The sequence below is a fragment of the Hylobates moloch genome, unplaced genomic scaffold (genome assembly GCF_009828535.3).
Source record: "Hylobates moloch isolate HMO894 unplaced genomic scaffold, HMol_V3 SCAFFOLD_24, whole genome shotgun sequence".
Classification (NCBI taxonomy): Eukaryota; Metazoa; Chordata; class Mammalia; order Primates; family Hylobatidae; genus Hylobates; species Hylobates moloch.
This window is the reverse complement of record NW_026652299.1, coordinates 6,611,702-6,631,046: the sequence shown is the minus strand read 5'-3', so window position 1 is coordinate 6,631,046 and position 19,345 is coordinate 6,611,702. Positions and strand designations below refer to the sequence as shown.

Genomic DNA, 19,345 nt, shown 5'->3' with positions numbered 1-19,345 from the left:
AGCTGTATATGTGTGTGTTTTTGTCCTGGGTAATGCTGCATTTTTTTTTTCAAATTCTGTTTAGAAATAGTTTGAAAAATATTGGCTCAGAATATGTACATTATATTTGTATTACCAAAATTCTTACTATTCTAGTTTATCTTCATAGGGATATATCTAGCACATATAATCAGGCATGTAGAGAATAATAATATTGACACATAGCAAAGTTCAGTTTTTTAACAACTTCCAGAAAAATTCCCAGACTAGGTAAAGTGCTTTGTAGTGAGAAAATATATTTTGCCTCAGCATTGGTTGGTTTTTAAACTATTAACATGTGTGAGTATGAGCATTTTACTAAAACCTTTTCTTTATTATTTATTCTAGCATGAGTTTTCTTACATACTAAAATTTACAGGGAATAAATTCAGTACACCTGGATATATTCTTGCTTTACCATGTGAGCAGACTGCTGCTTTGGGGTGTAGGACGATGCTTTTTTTTTTTTTTAACTTATATCTGGCTTAACACACTTCATAAAGTATAAAAACAACTATTAACCAGTTAGAATCATTTGACCAAAAAACAGAGAAAAGAGAAGTTAAACAAGAAACACACACACAAAATCAGGGCATTTGGTACAATGAGTCATGAGCCCCTCTAATTTATAATTCTGTGGCTTGTCTAATGGGTTAATCCCCTAGTATACACGATGCAGCGTACTGCTGGTTGTGTGGATTTGCACAGTCAAGCTTTCTTCTCATAAACAGAAAGATGCATGTGTTCCTTTTGCCCCCCCTCCACCTCCTCTTTCTAAGGATGAATATCTGTGAGTAGTGTGGGTCATGTACTAATGATTTCAAAGGTTGGAGAAAAAAATAGTGATATATTTAATTCTTAAGAAATAGTACAGCTCTTCATTCCATAAATACATGACTTACTTATTCCCCTTTCTGACATTGAATCTTAACAAGACTATTGAGAACAAAACTTTACCTTTGTTTGTGGCTCAGTATAGGCTGTATTTGTTTTAATTTTAAAAAATAATTTGATTAATTGCATAAAACCAGATAAGTACAGAGAAATAAATGAAGACAGTTCCATTCATTGAAAGGGCTCCGCACTGGTAATAGAACAAGAAAATGCACTGAGACAATGGATTCAATAACTGATATGGCTCATTGTAGTGAGGCAATAAGGCAAGAAGTAACGGAGGAGAACAGATTTTGGATAGCTTTTGAATACTTTTCTTGCCATGTGATGAAATGGTTGCTTAAAGCAGCTGGCTGCATTTAATTATTTTTATTTCAATTTTATTTTTTAAATGTGGTTACTTCATAGACACATTTATTTTCCAACATCAGCTCCTTAGTAGTATAATATAGAATGCCTCATTAGCAATGGAAAATGGGCTTAAGTTTGTAGCAGGAATGTTCTGAATAATGTTTTTAGATGTGGAAGAAGTTAGCAAGGGAGATTATAGAACCTCTCACTTCCCCCTGGAGATCTTTAAAACAAGTAAAAAGTTTTTATTTAATCCACAAATTTTACCTCAGATCTATCCTCATTTGCTGGTGCTGCCTTTGCTTTACCAAGTTCTCTTCCTTTGTTCTTCCTCATGCTGCCTTTGCTCGGAGAAGCCTCATGAAAGAACAGAAATAAGCCTTGGCTGGAAGGAGGCTGTGGGTATTGCTCTAGTAAATAGAATGCCTACATTGCAACCCATTTCTCTCTAGTTTCCAATCTAGTTTTCTCATTTATCATTTAGGGAAGTTGGATTAGTGCATCAATTTTCAAAATGTAGTCTCTGGACCAGCAGTATTAGAAGCACCTGAGAGCTTGTTAAAAATAGAAATGTTCAGGTCCCATACCAAATTAACTGAATGAGAAACCATGGGAGTTCAAGGGAATGTTGAACTGCTGTACACTCAGATACGGCATGTTCTATCACAATTGAAAGACCTGAGCCATTCAATCAAATATATGAAAAACACAGTGAAAACAACAATAAAATACTACATGAGCAGACAAAATTCCTTACCTGGCAGTGTCCACTGCCCAGTAAGACCCAAATGTTTGCACGTTGAGTGTTTGCTCACTCTTATTTAAACCAAAAGGATTATTCGTCCTAGATGGCTCAGACACAGTTCATCTATGGTCAACAAATTCAGTCAAAAATATTCATCGAGTACCTTGTATGTGCTGTGCACTGTGCTAGGCACAGAGGATACACTGTGAAGATGGTAGGCACCAGACAACCTCACCCTGTCCTCTGCAGAGATGAAAAAAAAAAAAAAAGCGTTTCAAGAGCTGAATCAGGCACTTTGGCTGCTGATGCCACCAAAAAACAACGACAACAACAACAAAAACTTTTTTATTTTTCCAGTAGTTTCTACCCTGCAGGTGGAAGAGCCTTTCCTACCAGAGAGGATGGTTACATCTCCCCGATGAAATTTCCTCAGCCTAACAGTATGTTTACTAAGAATGCTATCTTTAGGGCATTCTAAAGAAAGGCAAACTACAGTACCAGAAAGTGCCGCAGCTGAGATGTTTGCATGCGCCTCTAACTCAAGTCTGAAGGGTGAAGCTGAAGCATCGGCCGCAGCTGGAAGAATGGGGAGCAGAACACTGGCAGTGGGCAAAATGGTTATTCATTTCCTCTCTTGTGATCTTTCATCTTTCATTTTTGTGAATCTCAATGCATAGTTGAGACTTTTCCCAGATTCACAATCAACTCTGATTATCTACCTCCTCTCTCCACTTTTCCCTTTTTAGTTTCTTGGATGCTGTTAGAGGAAACAGATAAAAACTATCTGGCATGGAACATTCTTGCCTTTCTTCCTTTTTTTTTTAGGTCACTTAGTATTTGTCTAAGATTTGAGAGAAAGAAGACAGTGAGACCAAAGGATAAAGAGAGGCAAAAAGTGTTGTTTCTCTTCAAATGTGTTTTTCATCTCTGACCTCATATAAAAACTTTGCAGTGCTTCCAGACATCATATTTACATAATTTTAAGCAGGTAGTGATTCTTTTGGTGACAAAATTATCATACAGTGTATGTCCCTGCTTATGCTCTCATGGTTTCATAGCTTTTTATTTTCCTTGAGATTTAATATATGCGGACAATTTGGTTTGAGTGAACAGCCAGCAACAGTTTGATTGCTTTAAGCTACTCATAAATTTTTGCTTACCTGAGCATCAACTCTTAAAGTCTCTATAATTACTCTAATCCTCTGTACGAAACAACAAGATTCACATAGTTGTTGAGGATTTCCTAAGTGCAGTATACTGAGAGGCACAGCTTGGGCTGCAGCCTCACAGCTCCATAATCCTTGAGGCTAGTTTCTTCTTCATCCTGCACAGAGGTTTCCGGTGGTCTGCTTCGAGTATTACTCAGGGAAGAGATTTACCTATAAATGAAATATACATGGAAAGTTATGTGGCTAGATTTTGAAAAAAATAAAAAAGATGGCTTCAAATTAGAGGGAGAGTGGATATATAAAATGATAGGATCACAATCCCTGCTGCCTTCAGCCCCCCAACTACGGACACAAAAAGGTACTGAGAAATGGTAAACCACTAGGATGACCAGGCTAGCTCTAATATAAATACATGTGATGGGAATAATGTAGGGTCCTACACCTGAATTCAAAACCAAAATACACAAAGAACTGGGGGGGATATGACTTAGCAACAGCATGTGTGAAAGTGTCTTAGGCATTTAGTTGACAATCAACTCAGTGGGAGTTAACAGTAATGTGGCTGCCAAAAAAGGCTGATGGGCCCCGAGGCTGCATTAATAGAAGTGTTGTGCAAGAATAAGGGAGATAACGGTGCCACTCTGCCTGATGCTTTACACACAACACTTGAAGGGTGCAGTCAGCCCTATGGGCTCCACATGGACGCATTTGCAAGGAATAGTGACAGTTAAAGACAGTATGCACTATAGCACAGCACGTAAGGAGCAGCTGTGGGCATTGAGAAGCCTTACCTTTAGAAAAGTCTTGAGAAGGACATGGTGCCTTGAATAAAAGACTTGGCAAAAAAAAAAAAAGGGTTAGAGTTACTCTGCATGATCAAGAAGAAAGAGAACCACATTGTAGAATCCTTGGAGGGATCAATTAGAAAAATAATATAGACATGGATGTCAGACAGATCTAACATGGAACTCTGGCTTATAAAGCTACTCTATGAGTTTGAACAAATTTATTTTCCTCTTTTTCACCTCTATTTTCATATTAATAATATGAGGAAGATCTCTACTTTATAGATTTGATATCAGGATTAGAAAAATGCACTAAAAATACATAGCATAGTGCTTGTAGATACTCAAAATCTACAATAGCTGTGATGGGAATCAGAGATATCTAGAGCATAATGGACAACATTGGGAAGAAATGAATGAAATTATCCTCATTAGAAATGTTGGTAATACTGATGGACCAAAGGACATGTACAGTGTTGGAAGTGGATAGATGAGTAAATAGATGATGTACAGGGTTTTTTGTTGTTGTTTTGTTTCTGTATCCTGAGAACTGTGATGAACATTTATTATGTAGTTGGATACATAGAAAAAGAACACATTAAAAGTAAAATGAAAACAAAGAGCTGTCAATCTATAAAGAAAATTATGCAATTTTTTCCTCATATGTTTTGTAAGTATTTAGAAAGATGATTATATTTTCTTTTAAAAACAGAAATCTTCGCTGGGCATGGTGGTTCACGCCTGTAATCCCAGCACTTTGGGAGGCTGAGGCAGGCAGATCACGAGGTCAGGAGATTGAGTCCATCCTGGCTAACATGGTGAAACCCCGTCTCTACTAAAAATACAAAAGTTAGCCAGGTGTGGTGGCCAGTGCCTGTAGTCCCAGCTACTTGGGAGGCTGAGGCAGGAGAATGGCTTGAACCCGGGAGGTGGAGGTTGCAGTGAGCCGAGATCACGCCACTGCACTTCAGCCTGGGCTAGAGAAAGAGATTCCATCTCAAATAAATAAATAAATATTAAAAAAACAGAAATTTCTTGAAAGGACTGCGTTAGAAGGTATTAAAAGCATCATTGAGTAGGGAATGGTGTGGAGACGGATTAAAATTATCCTGAATATTACAAAAGATTTTTCTAAATTATCTGAATAGGCAATTTATTTTATAGTTCAAAAATCAGCTGGTCATCCAGTTGGAATCCTAATTATTTAATACTGAGGATAGAATTCTTTGAGCTATGCTGAGAAGATTATAAACATTGTTTTCTTTCATATAGCCATTGAGTCAGGTGACATACAATAGGGCTTACACCATCAGTATCTACTTCCTCTCTTTGTAATTAAGAACTTGAACATGTATCTGGAGTAAAGTATGTTTCAAGTACAGTCTTTTAAATTATGATTAAACACTACTTGTGGTATTAAAATTTTCTCAGTTGATTTGTTGCAATTCTGATTACATCAAAATAAACTGTCCCTCCAAACCCACTGCTGTTCAGGAACACAATTCGGAGTCTGCAAATGACCTTCCTCAATGTTGAAGGCTAGTCATTAGGTAGAAACCGAAAAACTGAACCTAAGCCCTAATCACTTGAAGGCTAGTCATTAGGTAGAAACCAAAAAACTGAACCTAAGCCCTAATCGCAGGCTCTCCTTCTTCTTCTTTTTTTTTTTTGAGACACTGTCTTGCTCTTGCCCAGGCTGGAGTGCAGTGGCGTGACCTCATCTCACTGCAGCCTCCCCTTCCTGTGCTCAAGCCATCCTCCCATCTCAGCCTCCTGAGTAGCTGGGATTACAGGCATGTGCCACCATGCCTGTCTAATTTTTCTTCTTCTTTTTTTAAATTGTTGTAAACACGGGGTTTTGCCATGTTGCCTAGGCTGGTCTGAAACCCCTGGGCTCAAGCAATCCTCCTGCCGAAGTGCTGTGATTACAGGTGTGAGCCACTGCACCCAGCCTGGGCTCTCTATTTTTTATGGTTTCTTTAAATATTAAAGAAATGTACATTCATAAGGACATATTTTATATCTCTTTTGGTCATAAGTATATCCTAATAAATATTCATAGTAGGGCACATTAAATCTTGTTTAATGTACCTAACCTTCCTGCCCCTGAAACAACTGTTTTGAAGTTAGGCTAAAGTGGTGTAAGAACTGGTGTTGGGGAACACTCAATCTAGATGACCTCAACTTTGGGTAGCTGAATACTCAGGCTTTGTGCTGTGTCAGTGAAGGAACCAGTGAAGATGAGGGGTCATACCAGAGCAATGAGTGTTGGAATGTGTCCATCACTGTGAGTATTGATTACCATTTCCTTTCCTTGATTTCAGGTAAAGCTCAGGTTCTCCTCCTGCCTTTTGCTAAGTATATGTCTTGATGACAAGCCTTCTGCTGATGAGCTGTGTTTCTGGACCGATCACGGTAGAAGTCAGTTAAAGTGTCCCTCACTTGGGGTTTCTCAAGGGTATGTTACCACAAAGACTCTCATACTCCCTTTTTTCTGATCTCCCTTTCCCATTCTATACTTGTGTGCTGAATCTGTTCAGCATTACAGTTAGTACATTTACACGTCCACTAAAAAGTGGAAATTAATTTAATTACCAATGAAGTAACAAGAACTTAGTTTGGCAATGGATTTCTTCTATAATCCAAAGCCAAGTTACCTTTCCACTCATGGCTCTGAAGATTGCTCAACTGAGTGAATCATTTGTGCCACATGGAATAACGCAAAGTAAGTTCTTTCACCTCCTACTCATTCTGTGTACACCAAATAAAACTCCACCTCTTTTGGAGAGTTCATACACTGTTCAGAGAAGGCTGTGAGGTATTTATGATATTTAATCCAGAAGGAACTCAAGTGATGTTTGTTTTAGAAATAGAAAGCAAAGAATTATTATGCTGCAAATATTATCATGAAGACATTTATAAATATATTACAAATGCATGTTTCTCCCCAAATAATTGACAAAACACTATTACTTGCCTTAAAAATAATGCACGATTAATGAATGCAAGAAATTAAACCTCCATACCATGATTTTTATATTCAAATAATTTCCTTTTACCTGAATATGAACATATTTGATGAATTACTGTAGAGGTGATAGAATCACTGTATAAACTTATTGCAAAAGGAAGATACTTCTCTCCTTCCATCTTTAACCTCTTAAAAAAATTCCTCTGGTGCAATGATTATAACATAAAATGAAACACTAATGAAAGCAAAAGAGCAGAAACCTAAACCAAGCAAGTTAATTCAAATATTTGCTTCACTTCAGTAACGTAACATATCATTTATTGGGTCATGGTTTCACTTATGTAAAATGATGAACATAGTGAAGATATATGTATGTGTATATATATATATATATAATACACACAATTATTTAATATATGTATATATGTACTTATTTAATAAATAATGAGATAAATTTTTAAAATGTTGGAATAAAATAATATATAATGTATTTTAATTGTATCTTTTTGGTTTTTAAATAAAACTGCAGATCTTTCCATTTTTTTTTAATGTAAAATGTGAATAGAAACATTCAAAAGATCATATCTGTATCTCCAGGGTGGGCAAGTTTCACTACCTGGAAATGAGATGGTTGACTGAGAAAAAAAGAATGCTATTTCCCTTTCTGTAAACATCTGATGCTGATATTTGATCATTACATTTTATTATTTTATAATAAAATAAAATATTGAGTGATAATGATTTTTGTTATATTTTAAACTGATACATCCAGATTTCATTCAAAGTAATGCACAAACATATTGCTACCATTTTTATTTAAACCCAGTCTTTGAGCAGAATATATATATTGTTTTTCAAAGGTATTTGTTAATAGAGAGTAGAAAGACGATGTTATATATTGCTAAAAGTTTTTCCTAAGCTTGATTTTTAGAAAGGAGGAAGAAGAAGGGAGAAAAAAAAGGAAAACAAACGGAAGAAGAAGATGAAGGCCATGATTCTGCAACCTTGTACTACTCATACGTTTGCTAATTTTTTTGTTTCTGTTTCATGTGCTTTCCTCTTTGCTAATGGTCACACGCATTCATTGAACCCTTCAAAACTGCCACAAATATGATCTCAAGTTAAAGGAAATTGAAGTGCTGATTGGCTAATGAGTGGGGTTGAATTTTGTATGATGTCACCATGTGTCTGGTATTCTGATGTGCCGTAGTGAAATCTGATCCAGGTTGTTGCCTTTTAAATCAACATATTGGACAATGACTGTTATATCCTCAAAGAACAGGAGTGTTAATGGCTAAGTACCAGTGTAATTGCAGCACATATGGATAGAAGTTAGGCCTGGTGGAATTTAGGACTCATGGAATAGTGCTTTTAATAGGACTTAAAGTGCAACTTGGAATATGGGAAGAACATATTCTATATTCTACATTGCAAATAATTAGGGATAAAGAGTATCAATGCCGAACCCATTTTATCTTTAATTTTTTTTTTTATTTTTTACAAAAAATTAGCTGAGTGTGGTGGTGGGCACTTGTAGTCTCAGCTACTCAGAGGCTGAGGCAGGAGAATGGCGTGAACCTGGGAGACAGAGCTTGCAGTGAGCCGAGATCGCGCCACTGCACTACAGCCTGGGTGACAGAGTGAGACTCAGTCTCAAAAAAAAAAAAAAAATTGTAATTTTTATGGGTATATAGTATATGTATATATTTCTGGGATATATGAGATATTTTCATACAGGCATGCAATGCATAACAATTACATCAGGATAAATGGGGTATTTATCACCTCAAGCATTTATCATTTTCTGTGTTACAAATATTCCAGTTATACTCTTTTAGTTATTTTTATATGTGCAATAAGTTATTGTTGATTGTAGTCTCCCTGTTTTGCTATCAAATATTTGATCTTATTTATTCTGGTTTTTTTTGTACCCATTGACTGTACCCATCTTCCTTCTCACCCACCATCTCCCACTATCTTTCCCAGCCTCTGCTAACCATAATTCTACTCTCTATGTCCATGAGTTCAATTTTTTTAATTTCTAGCTCCTACAAGTTAAGAACATGTGAAGTTTGTTTTCTGTGCCTGGCTTATTTCACTTATCATGTCTTCTACTTTTATCCATCTTGTTACAAATAACAGAATCTCATTCTTTTTTTTTTTTTTTTTTTTGACTGAATAGTACTCTATCGTGTATATGTACTGTATTTTTTTTTTTTTTTTTTTTTTTGAGAAGGAGTTTCACTGTGTCGCCCAGGCTGGAGTGCAGTGGCACAATCTTGGCTCACTGCAAGCTCTGCCTCCCGGGTTCACGCCATTCTCCTGCCTCAGCCTCCCGAGTAGGTGGGACTACAGGCACACGCCACTACGCCCGGCTAATTTTTTTTTTTTTTTTTTTTTTTTTTTTTTTTTTAGTAGAGACAGGGTTTCATTGCGTTAGCCAGGATGGTCTCAATCTCCTGACCTTGTGATCCACCCGCCTCGGCCTCCCAAAGTGCTGGTATTACAGGAGTGAGCCACCGCGCCTGGCCTGTATTTTCTTTATCCATTTGCCTGTTGATGGACACTTAGGTTGTTTCTAAATCTTGGCTATTGTGAGTAGTGCTGCAATAAACATGGGAGTGCAGGTATCTCTTTGATGCGCTAATTTCCTTTCTTTTGGGGTATATATCTAGCAGTGGGATTGCTGGATCATGTGGTAGTTTTATTTTTAGTTTTTTGAGGACCTTCTGTACTGTTCTATATGGTGGCTGTTGTAATTTGGATTCCTACCAACAGTGTACGAGAGTTCCATTTCTCCACATCCTTGCCAGTATTCATTATTGTCTGTCTTTTGGATAAAAGCCATTTTACCTTGAGTGAGATGGTATCTTCTTATTTTGATTTGCGTTTCTCTGATGATCAATGAGGTTGAGCACCTTTTCATATATCTTTTTGCCATTTGTATGTCTTCTTCTGAAAAATCTCTGTTCAGATCTATTGCCCATATTTAAATAGGATTATTATAATTTTTTCCTATTGAGTTGTTTGAGCTCCATATATATCCTGATTATTAATCCCAGGTCAGATAGATAGTTTGCAAACATTTTCTCCCATTCTATGAATTGTCTCTTTTTGTTGATTGTTTCCATTGCTGTGCATAAGATTTTTAACTTGATGTGATCCCATTTGTCTATTTTTGCTTTGGTTGCCTGTGCTTGTGAAGTATTACTTAAGAAATTTTTTCCCAATCCAATGTCCTAGAGAGTTTCTCCAATGTTTTCTTTTCATAGTTTCCTAGTTTATTATTTCAGATTAAGTCTTTCAATCCATTTTGATTTGATTTATGTAGATGGGAAAGATAGGGGTCTTAGTTTCATTCTTCTGCATATGGATATCCACTTTTCCCAGTATCATTTATTGAAGAGGCTGTCCTTCCCCAATGTATTTCTTGGCGTATTTGTTGAAAATGAGTTTGTTGTAGTTCTATGGATTTATTTCTGGTTTCTCTGTTCTGTTCCATTGGTGCTCAGCCCTTTTTCTTATAAATAAATGCCTTAAAACCCATCAAACGAAAAAGAAACCCTTTAAGTGTATACAACTACCTATCAACTGTATGAGGAGCATAGCTGGAGAGGAAGACAAATCATGACACAATCCCTCTCCACAAAAGGTTTACAGTTTACTAGGGAAAAAGAAGAAAAACAAGAAACTATATATATATATATACACATATATATATATATATATAAATATATGATATATAATATATATATGTATGTATACATATATGTGTATATATGTATGTATGCGTATATGTGTATATATACATATATGTATATGTACATCTCTATATATACAATATACACGTGTAAAATCAGTTTACGTGATATGATATAGGCAATACATTTTATTAGAACTTAACATTGAATCATGTGCATTGAAATACAGGTGATCCCTAACATTAAATCATGTGCATTGAAATGCAGATGATCCCTAACTTATGATGATTTGACATACCATTTTTCAACTTTATGATGGTGCAAAAGCCATATACATCTAGTAGAAATCATAATTCAGTACAGTATTCAATATATTTCATAAGATATTCAATACTTTATTATAAAATAGGCTTTGTGTTATATTATTTCGACCAACTGTAGGCTAATGCTCATGTTCTGAGCACATTTAAAATAGGTAGGCTATGATGTTAGGTAGACTGGCTGTATTAAATGCATTTTAAACTTACGCTATTTTCAATTTATTATGGGTTTATTGGGACATAGCCCTATTGTAAGTCAAGGAGCAACTGCAGTTCTGTTGAAGAGGTAGGTTTGCAACCAGATCTTTGGAGAGGAGTAGAATTTGAATAGGAAAAAGAGGAAGAGAAGGAAAGTAATAAACAATACTATCGGAACACCACCAATACAGTATAAAATAGAGCCATAGGCCTTTTTGGAAAAGGATGAAGCATAGAGCTGGCCATGATTACCTATGGAACTATGCTTGGCAGGAGGGTAACAGGGAGGATTTATGCTGGTGGAATTAAGAGGGATAAAGACAGAATTCTGAAAAAAACATCCCTGAATACACTCTAGCCCTTGATCAGGAATAATAGGTATAGATCCTACTCTGTTTTCCCATCTTTTTAGTACGGGAAGGCAAAGGAATATTTTCCTATCCAAGAACAACTGCATTCACATTTAAAAGTGCTTCTTGTTTAGGTATCATCTTACCTTTATGAGGTGTCACATCGTTATGATAGATTTTGGATAATGAAGTTAGGAAAAGAGATGTCATTTTAAAGTAGAAGTGTTTATGTCAGTCAGCGCTGCACATACTGTATTATTACATGTGTATAACACAGTTCTCAGTAGCAACTGTAACAGTTCAGGTTGCTATTCATAGATACATTCACTTTATTTCACCAGGTTTTAGCTTTCTTCCGATGTTTACATGAAGGTGGGGTAGGAGACAGGAGAATAATGTGGCTGTGATTATGAAGCTTTCTGCAACATAATAAACCAAAACAGTAATGCAGAAATGATTTGAAAACAAATCCCTGGGTTTAAACCTACCCACCAGAAGAAAGAAGAGGGTCTGGTGATCTGAGAACAACAATACCCAGCATAGAAATATACGCCACAGACATATCCCCTAAAGCAAAGAACTCAAGAGGACAATGGCTTGGTGGTTACTGACACAGCTTTGGAGCCAAACTGCCTGGATGTAGATCCTGGGGTCATCATTTGCTATCTGTGCAACTTGGGAAAATTGCTTCACTTCTGCAGGCCCCAATTTTCCCAATATAACCTGCCTCATAAAGCTGAAATGAGGGATGAAAGAGTTACCATTTGTTAAAATCTGAGAACAGGGCTCAGCAGGTGTCACTCAAATAGTGTGAGCATGTACAGATGCTCTTTGACTTACGAAGGGGTTATGCACCAATAGACCCATTGTGAGTTGAAAATATGGTAGGTCAAAATGCACTTAATAACACCTAATGTACCACCTAATGTATCACAGCTTAACCTAGTCTACCTTAAACCTGCTCAGAACACTTACATTAGTTTGCAGTTAAACAAAATTATCTAACGCAAAGCCTATTTTATAATAAAGTGTTGAATATCTCATGTAATTTTAAAAATACTTAGCTGAAGGTGAAAAATTGAATGATTATATGGTACTTAAAGTATGTGTATCACAAAAGTGATACATGTTCAGTAGAAATGAATGTGTAAAGTCATAGAAATCATAAAGTCGAAAAATTATGCATCAAATCGTCATACATCTGGGACTGTCTGTAATGTATCATCCAAAGCAGAACACTTTTAATAGAAAAAGGGGGTGATAAAAGCATTAAAGTTTATATGATATTTTGAAATGTTTATTTATTGATCACAAAAGGCCTATGTATAACTAATATTAGCTTGTCAAAAAATATTTTCAAAAGGAAAACTTTTTAAATAGATATCCATAACCATTAAAACACAATATTTTATTTGTTGAATTTTATGAAGAAATAAAAATAGAACAATTATTTCTGGTATATTTTCATGAACCTTAGTCCATTTTCTTTTTTAAACTTTTATTTTAGTCTCTCTCTGTCACTCAGGCTGGAGTGCAATCACACAATCATGGCTCATTGCAGCCTCAAACTCTTGGGCTCAAGCAATCCTCGCTCTTCAGCCTCTAAGCAGCCTGGACTATAAGCATGCACCACCATGCCTGGCTAAGTTGTTTTATTATTTTTGTAGAGACAAGGTCTCACTGTGTTGCCCAGACTAGTCTCCAACTCCTGGCTTCAAGTGATCTCCCTGTCTCAGCCTCCCAAAGTGCTAGGATTAAAGGTGTGAGCCACCGTGCCTGGCTAATTATTTTTTTGTTTGTTTGTTTGTGTCTGTGTCTAATATTGTGTTACTGGTTTTGGTCCCTAAAACAAAAAATTCTGTTTCTCAGTGTTTTTATTTTCAATTTTTTTTTTTTTTTTTTTTTTTTTTGAGACAGAGTCTCGCTCTGTCGCCCAGGCTGGAGTGCAGTGGCGCGATCTCGGCTCACTGCAAGCTCCGCCTCCCGGGTTCACGCCATTCTCCTGCCTCAGCCTCTCCGAGTAGCTGGGACTACAGGCGCCCGCCACCACGCCCGGCTAATTTTTTTGTATTTTTAGTAGAGACGGGGTTTCACCGTGGTCTCGATCTCCTGACCTTGTGATTCGCCCGCCTCGGCCTCCCAAAGTGCTGGGATTACAAGCGTGAGCCACCGCGCCCGGCCTATTTTTAATTTTTTTGAAACAACTTTATTAGGGTATAATTTATGTGCCCTAAAATTTACACATTTTAGTATACAAATTAATGTTTTTAAATAGATTTACAAAGTTGTGCTAACATCATCATAAAGGCTTTCATTTTTTTAAATTTTTCATAAAATTACCTGCAAAGTTCTTCCACGTTTCTTTTCATGGTTAGTTAACTTGAACATACTAATACCTTTGATTGACTCTTCTTTATGGACCATAATATTTTAAATGAGGAAATTATCAGTTAACAGGTACTGAAGTACGTGGTAAATAGAATTTAGTAGCAAATTCTACTAAAGAGTGGATATTCTGACTTCTAATTTTCTTAAGTATAAAAATATGCACATAAAAGCAGGACAAAGAGTGAGTAGTGAATTGAGGACTTGGCAGGCAGGATGTAGTATTAAAGTAGTATCAATTTTAAAAATCAAGTAACACATAACCACTAAACTGGTTCTATGCCAGCATCAGTTTATAACACTGTAATGCCACATATCTAATTTTAAATTTTTTAGTAGCCACTTTAAAAATACAAAATTAAACAAGCAAAAAATAGTAAAAACATGAATATGATTCCACCTGAATATTTTTACAGGTACTGACTTTTTACTACATTTGCATTCACTTTTGCCAATGCATAAATATTTTTATAAAATGCCACTTTTCAGGAAAATAAAGTTGTCGTGATTAAATTGTCGAGATATTTTACAGGACAATTTTAGAATTTAAAAGGTAAATATTGAACACTATTTGAGCATTCATTGTTTAAATTTCTCAGTTTTCCCTTTCTCATTACAAGTATAAATTTTAATTCTTTTTTGTTTGCAAGGCTTGTTTTTCATTATCCTATATTACAAAACTCGTAATTCAAAATGACAATTTCTGGGGCCTCATTTAAAAGAATACTTTAGGGAGGCCTTCCAAATGATTACTAAGAGTAATATAAAATTATAAAAGTTTTAATACTATTTTAGAATATTTAGGTTTACTTATAAAGCAGCTTTTCAAAGGCTCAAACATTTCTAAAATCGATTTGTTGATGGACAATGAAAAAATATATATTGCTATTTTTTATATAAAATTATCATTAATCATCTGCTTCATCCAAAAAATTCTGTATTTTAGTTAGTCCTGAGGTGTAGAAGTTTTAAAAAATTATAAATTCTGACTACAGATACTTCTATTTCAATTGGAGATTTTCATAGTTTGGAAACAAAATTATAAATTATGTATGCACCGTAGCCAATTCAAGTGTATTTCTGCTCCAAATGTTTCTTAATTTAGTAAGAGTATTTTTTAAATGATAATTTCCTTTACCAATGTTAATATTTATTTGTAATTACAGAACAATTTTATTTTTAATTTTAACTTTTAATTTTAATTTTTAATTTTGATTCATTTTAGCAAAGTAAACTACTCTAAACTTTACTTTGATTTTATAAATTGGATGAAAATACTGATTATGGGAATTAGCTTGTCCTTTTGAAGGATCTTTCTTCATATATATATATATATATAATATTTTCTTACTGTAGTGCTTGTTGAATTTATTACCCATGTACTATATTTAAGGCATTCTAAAAATGCTTCTCCCAAAGGCAGTCAAAGATGGCTTTCTAGAGGACGCAATGCCTAAACTAAGTCTTTTTTTGTTTGTTTTTTGTTTCTCTGAAGGATCTAATCAGAAGAATACAAAACTACCATCATTTCACCATTTACAAAGTTCTTCTGTTAATAGAGCCAATACATCAGCAGATACCATTTCCACTTTTGTATGTACATAAGAAAATTTGGTCTGAAACCTGAGCAAAATTAATGAAAAATATTAATTTGAACTAAATGGAAATCATTGCTTTTATAATGATATGCAAACCTATCTTCTTTAGTTATATTTGTTAATTTTTTGTCTTTGGCACAGTCATCTATGAACTGACTCTGTCTCAAAAAAAAAAAGAAAAAAGAAAAGAAAGAATAATAAAAAAAAAAAAAAACTAGGACACGGCTAACAGGAATGGGGACAAAAAATGTAAGTTTGGCATCCCTGAGCAAATCTGATAATATAACCCCCCTACATAAAAGTCACTGTTTTTTCTTACTGTCTGTGCATAGATTAACTGAAACACGCATGCGTCAATCTAAGGAAAGAAAGAGCACAGTCTGGGTGCGGTAGCACACGCCTGTAATCCCAGCCATTTGGGAGGCTGAGGTGAGCCAAGAGGACTTCTTGAACCCAGGAGTTTGAGACCAGCCCGGGCAACATAGGATGACCCCACCTCCTAAAAAAAAAATAGAAAGAAAGAAAAAGAAAAAAAGAAATTATCCGGGCATGTTAGTGTGGCCCTGTGGTTCTAATCTACTCGATGGGGTGAGGTGGGAGAATCACTTTAGCCTGGAGGCTGAGGCTGCAGTGAGCGATGATCACACCACTGTACTCCAGCCTGGGTGACAGAGCAAGACTACCTAGAAAAAAGAAAAAAGAGTGATCACAAATTACATTAGTTATGCATGCATTTTCATGTAACATATTTTAATATTGGTTTGCCTGTGTGTGGGCAAATACCACATTTGGGGCTGGCATGACTCTCTCCACATAGTCTAACCTGTCTCCTTCCCTAGCCACTTACTGTTCTTCATTCCATTAGCTGAGAATGCAATTAAGCATTAAGTCTGAATATTTTGTGGTTTTTAAGCATGCCTATTTAGAAAAGACCTAAAAGCTCTACCTTTTTGCTATCTGATGCTACATATAGGAAAAAACAAGCAGATGTTGCTGACAGTGTCAATTAAGGAGTTAATAAGCAAGGAAAGTCCGTCTGTGGTGAATCTGGGTTGAACATCATAGGATCACATTAAGTAATAGTTGTTGAGCACTGCTATAAATGAGGCATGATCCAGTTGTTCTAATACAGTGGCCCTGGGTCAGTCCTGTCATCTCTTCAACTGAATTTTCTCTTCTCTTAGACATGCAAGGTCCTCATGATTGTCTCAAAACTATATGGAATTGAGAAGGTGGGCAGACGTGAGTACATTTAGAGAAAAACATGGCTTGGTCCTAATAAATGTTTAGTGAGCTTGACCATTAATATCTTTAACATTTTTTTATTTCTTTTTACTCCCAGCTGCACTGATGAGGAAACTGAAACAGAAAATCCAGAGTAAATTCCACCAGGCCACACAGCGAGGTCTGATAGAGCCAGGAGAGACTTTATGAAATCCAGACTCTCACACTAATGCTCTATCAGCTCGACCTCCATGTGAGTCTCCCCAAAGTAGGTAGGAAGCGCTTTCCCTAAAATGCTCATAAAGCAAATCAGAGCAATGCTTCTTTCCATGTGATTTCTAATTTGAAATGCAAACAATTGCCAATTTGTTTGACTTGTATTTATAATTATTTCCTTGTGAATTACTCATCACTAAATGCTTTATAAATATTTTCTCTTTTTTTTCTCAGTGTCTATGGAATGATCACAGAATAGAAAATGTTGGCTTTCAAGGATTTATTAATATCTCCTTTTGAAATAACATGTATTTGTAAGACAGAACAAAATCACTTTAAAGAAACAAATCTTGAATTTGATTTCCCGTTCAGACAATGACTTATTTGATGTCCTTAATAAGATGAACTACATAGTGACTTTTATTTAAAGGATCCATTATATAAGAAGCAGAAAAGTAAATATGCACACTTAGATGAGCACGGCCTTGCCAACAGCTCCTTCTGATAGATTTTTAGACTTTACTAAGTTTGTGTAAGCCGAAGGCATCACACTGTATGCATTACTGAATCGAATTTCACTTTTGCCAATAATCAAAAAAACAAGCTAGTGGCATAATATGGCAGTATGCATCATATGCTTACCATAATCTCAAAATTTAACTCTTTGTGAAGAACTGAGCCAATTCTGTCTTTTTGAGCACGAAACCTAATTTAAAGCATTTTTCTAGATGATAAAATAAATACTCCTTTACTCAGAAACTTAACAAATCCAGAATAGAATACAGAACTCAGTAGCTAGATTCAGAATATTGTTCGTACTCTTTGCTTGGAATCACATCAATATCACATGATTTTCAAGGAAGAAAAATAAACAGTAGTTCCCCCCTTTTTTGGTCCTGGTTGCTCCCAACTGGCAATAGCGTATGTGTGTTTTAGTCTGTGCTTTGCAAAACTTGATGTGAATTCAAACCAGCACAAATATTAAAAAGTGCAATTTCCACTTTTGAAAACAAAATTTAGAAATTGTTAAATATTAGCAATTTGTTTAAGCAAGGGAGGAAAAGGAACCATTAGAAGAAATTCAGAGAAGAGCATTAAAAGAGTCACAAGGATTAACTTATGAGATCAGAGAAAAAAAAAAAAAAAAAAAATGCTAGATCTGTTGCTGGACAAAACCATGGCAAGCCAAAGCTCTAATAGTGATATATACAGTCTGGGGAAAGCAACTTCACATTTTGGTGTAATTGAGGGAGGAAAATGACCCAGTTCTATTTGCTAATAATAAGTATCATTAGGTAAAGGATATAGTAATTGAAAGGCAACTCCTCAGATTTAAATATTATTTAAAGTATCTTTAAGCAAGTGGATAAGTATAGCAACAATCAAAAATGCTTATTCAACTCAATTCCTACTTTCCCTTCCCAAATCTTAAAATTGATTAAAAAAAACAAACAAAAAAACAAAGCAAAACAAAAACAAAAACCAGAGAAAGAGAGAGCTAGTTGGATACCAATGTCTGAACTCCATACCCCGACAGGGACCTCGTTTTGTATGACTGCCACAGAAACGAGCACAGAGAGGGGCAAAATAATGTAAGGAACAGGGTAGGGGAGAAAAAAAATGGTCGTTTTAAAAGAAACGAGAAGGTTGGGTGAAACATAAAAGGCCACTCCATAGCCAAGACAGATTAAAAAGAGCTCAAAAGGATCATGTTGCTTCCCATTTCCCCTTACCTGATTCTTGCTGCCACTCCATTGGTTAAGTTTTACAGGTTGCAGTAACTGGCAAGGAAGAGGTGTGCCTCTCAGCTGTTCACAATGCAGAATCTTGAAAAGGTCAACATAGTAGCAGTATGACAGGCCATGTAAGTCATTTTGTGCTTTATAATTCATTTGTAAGTAGAATGAGAACTGGAGCAAATTCAATGTAAACTGCTTTAGGACCTCTAAAAACATGTGAGTCACATGGAAAGCTAGGTTTTGTTTTCTATCTAGAAAGACAAACAAATATTTCTTCACAAATGTGTTACTTTCCTGAGGAGAGCAGAAATGGGAGATAAGTCCATTTGCTGCAAAGTGGTTTAAAGAAAATATATCGGCAGCAGAAGGAAGGTGGTTTAGTGAGAAGATATGTAATAGAATACATATACAAGTACTATGAGCATTGAGATTCAGGTTAGTGCTAATTAGACATTTCCTGATCAGTGAAAATCATGAGACTTTCAAAGTCCTGTATTTTAAGAAATAGTAAAATTTATCAGGTGAGATAATATATTTATGACTTACCACAGTATTTTTGTGATGGTTCTGTGCTTTGTGAAGCCTTATTTTGCATTGAAATTGGCACAACTTCACACCGTTAATCAAATTTTCTTTTAATGGAAACTCACACACACATAGCATTCTTTAGTGCTAAGATGC

General features: G+C 35.5%; 1 long non-coding RNA gene across 2 annotated transcripts; it reads left to right on the top strand.

The window, feature by feature from the left end:
• Positions 1–6,327: 6,327 nt before the first annotated feature.
• On the top strand, positions 6,328–16,924 carry LOC131382438 (uncharacterized). 2 transcript variants are annotated; one of them, XR_009211934.1, is made up of 3 exons: positions 6,328–6,420; positions 16,670–16,727; positions 16,828–16,924. It is a non-coding gene; the product is annotated as an uncharacterized LOC131382438 (long non-coding RNA). The 2 variants fall into 2 exon arrangements; XR_009211935.1 differs by lacking the exon at positions 6,328–6,420 and adding an exon at positions 15,864–15,914.
• Positions 16,925–19,345: the final 2,421 nt, after the last annotated feature.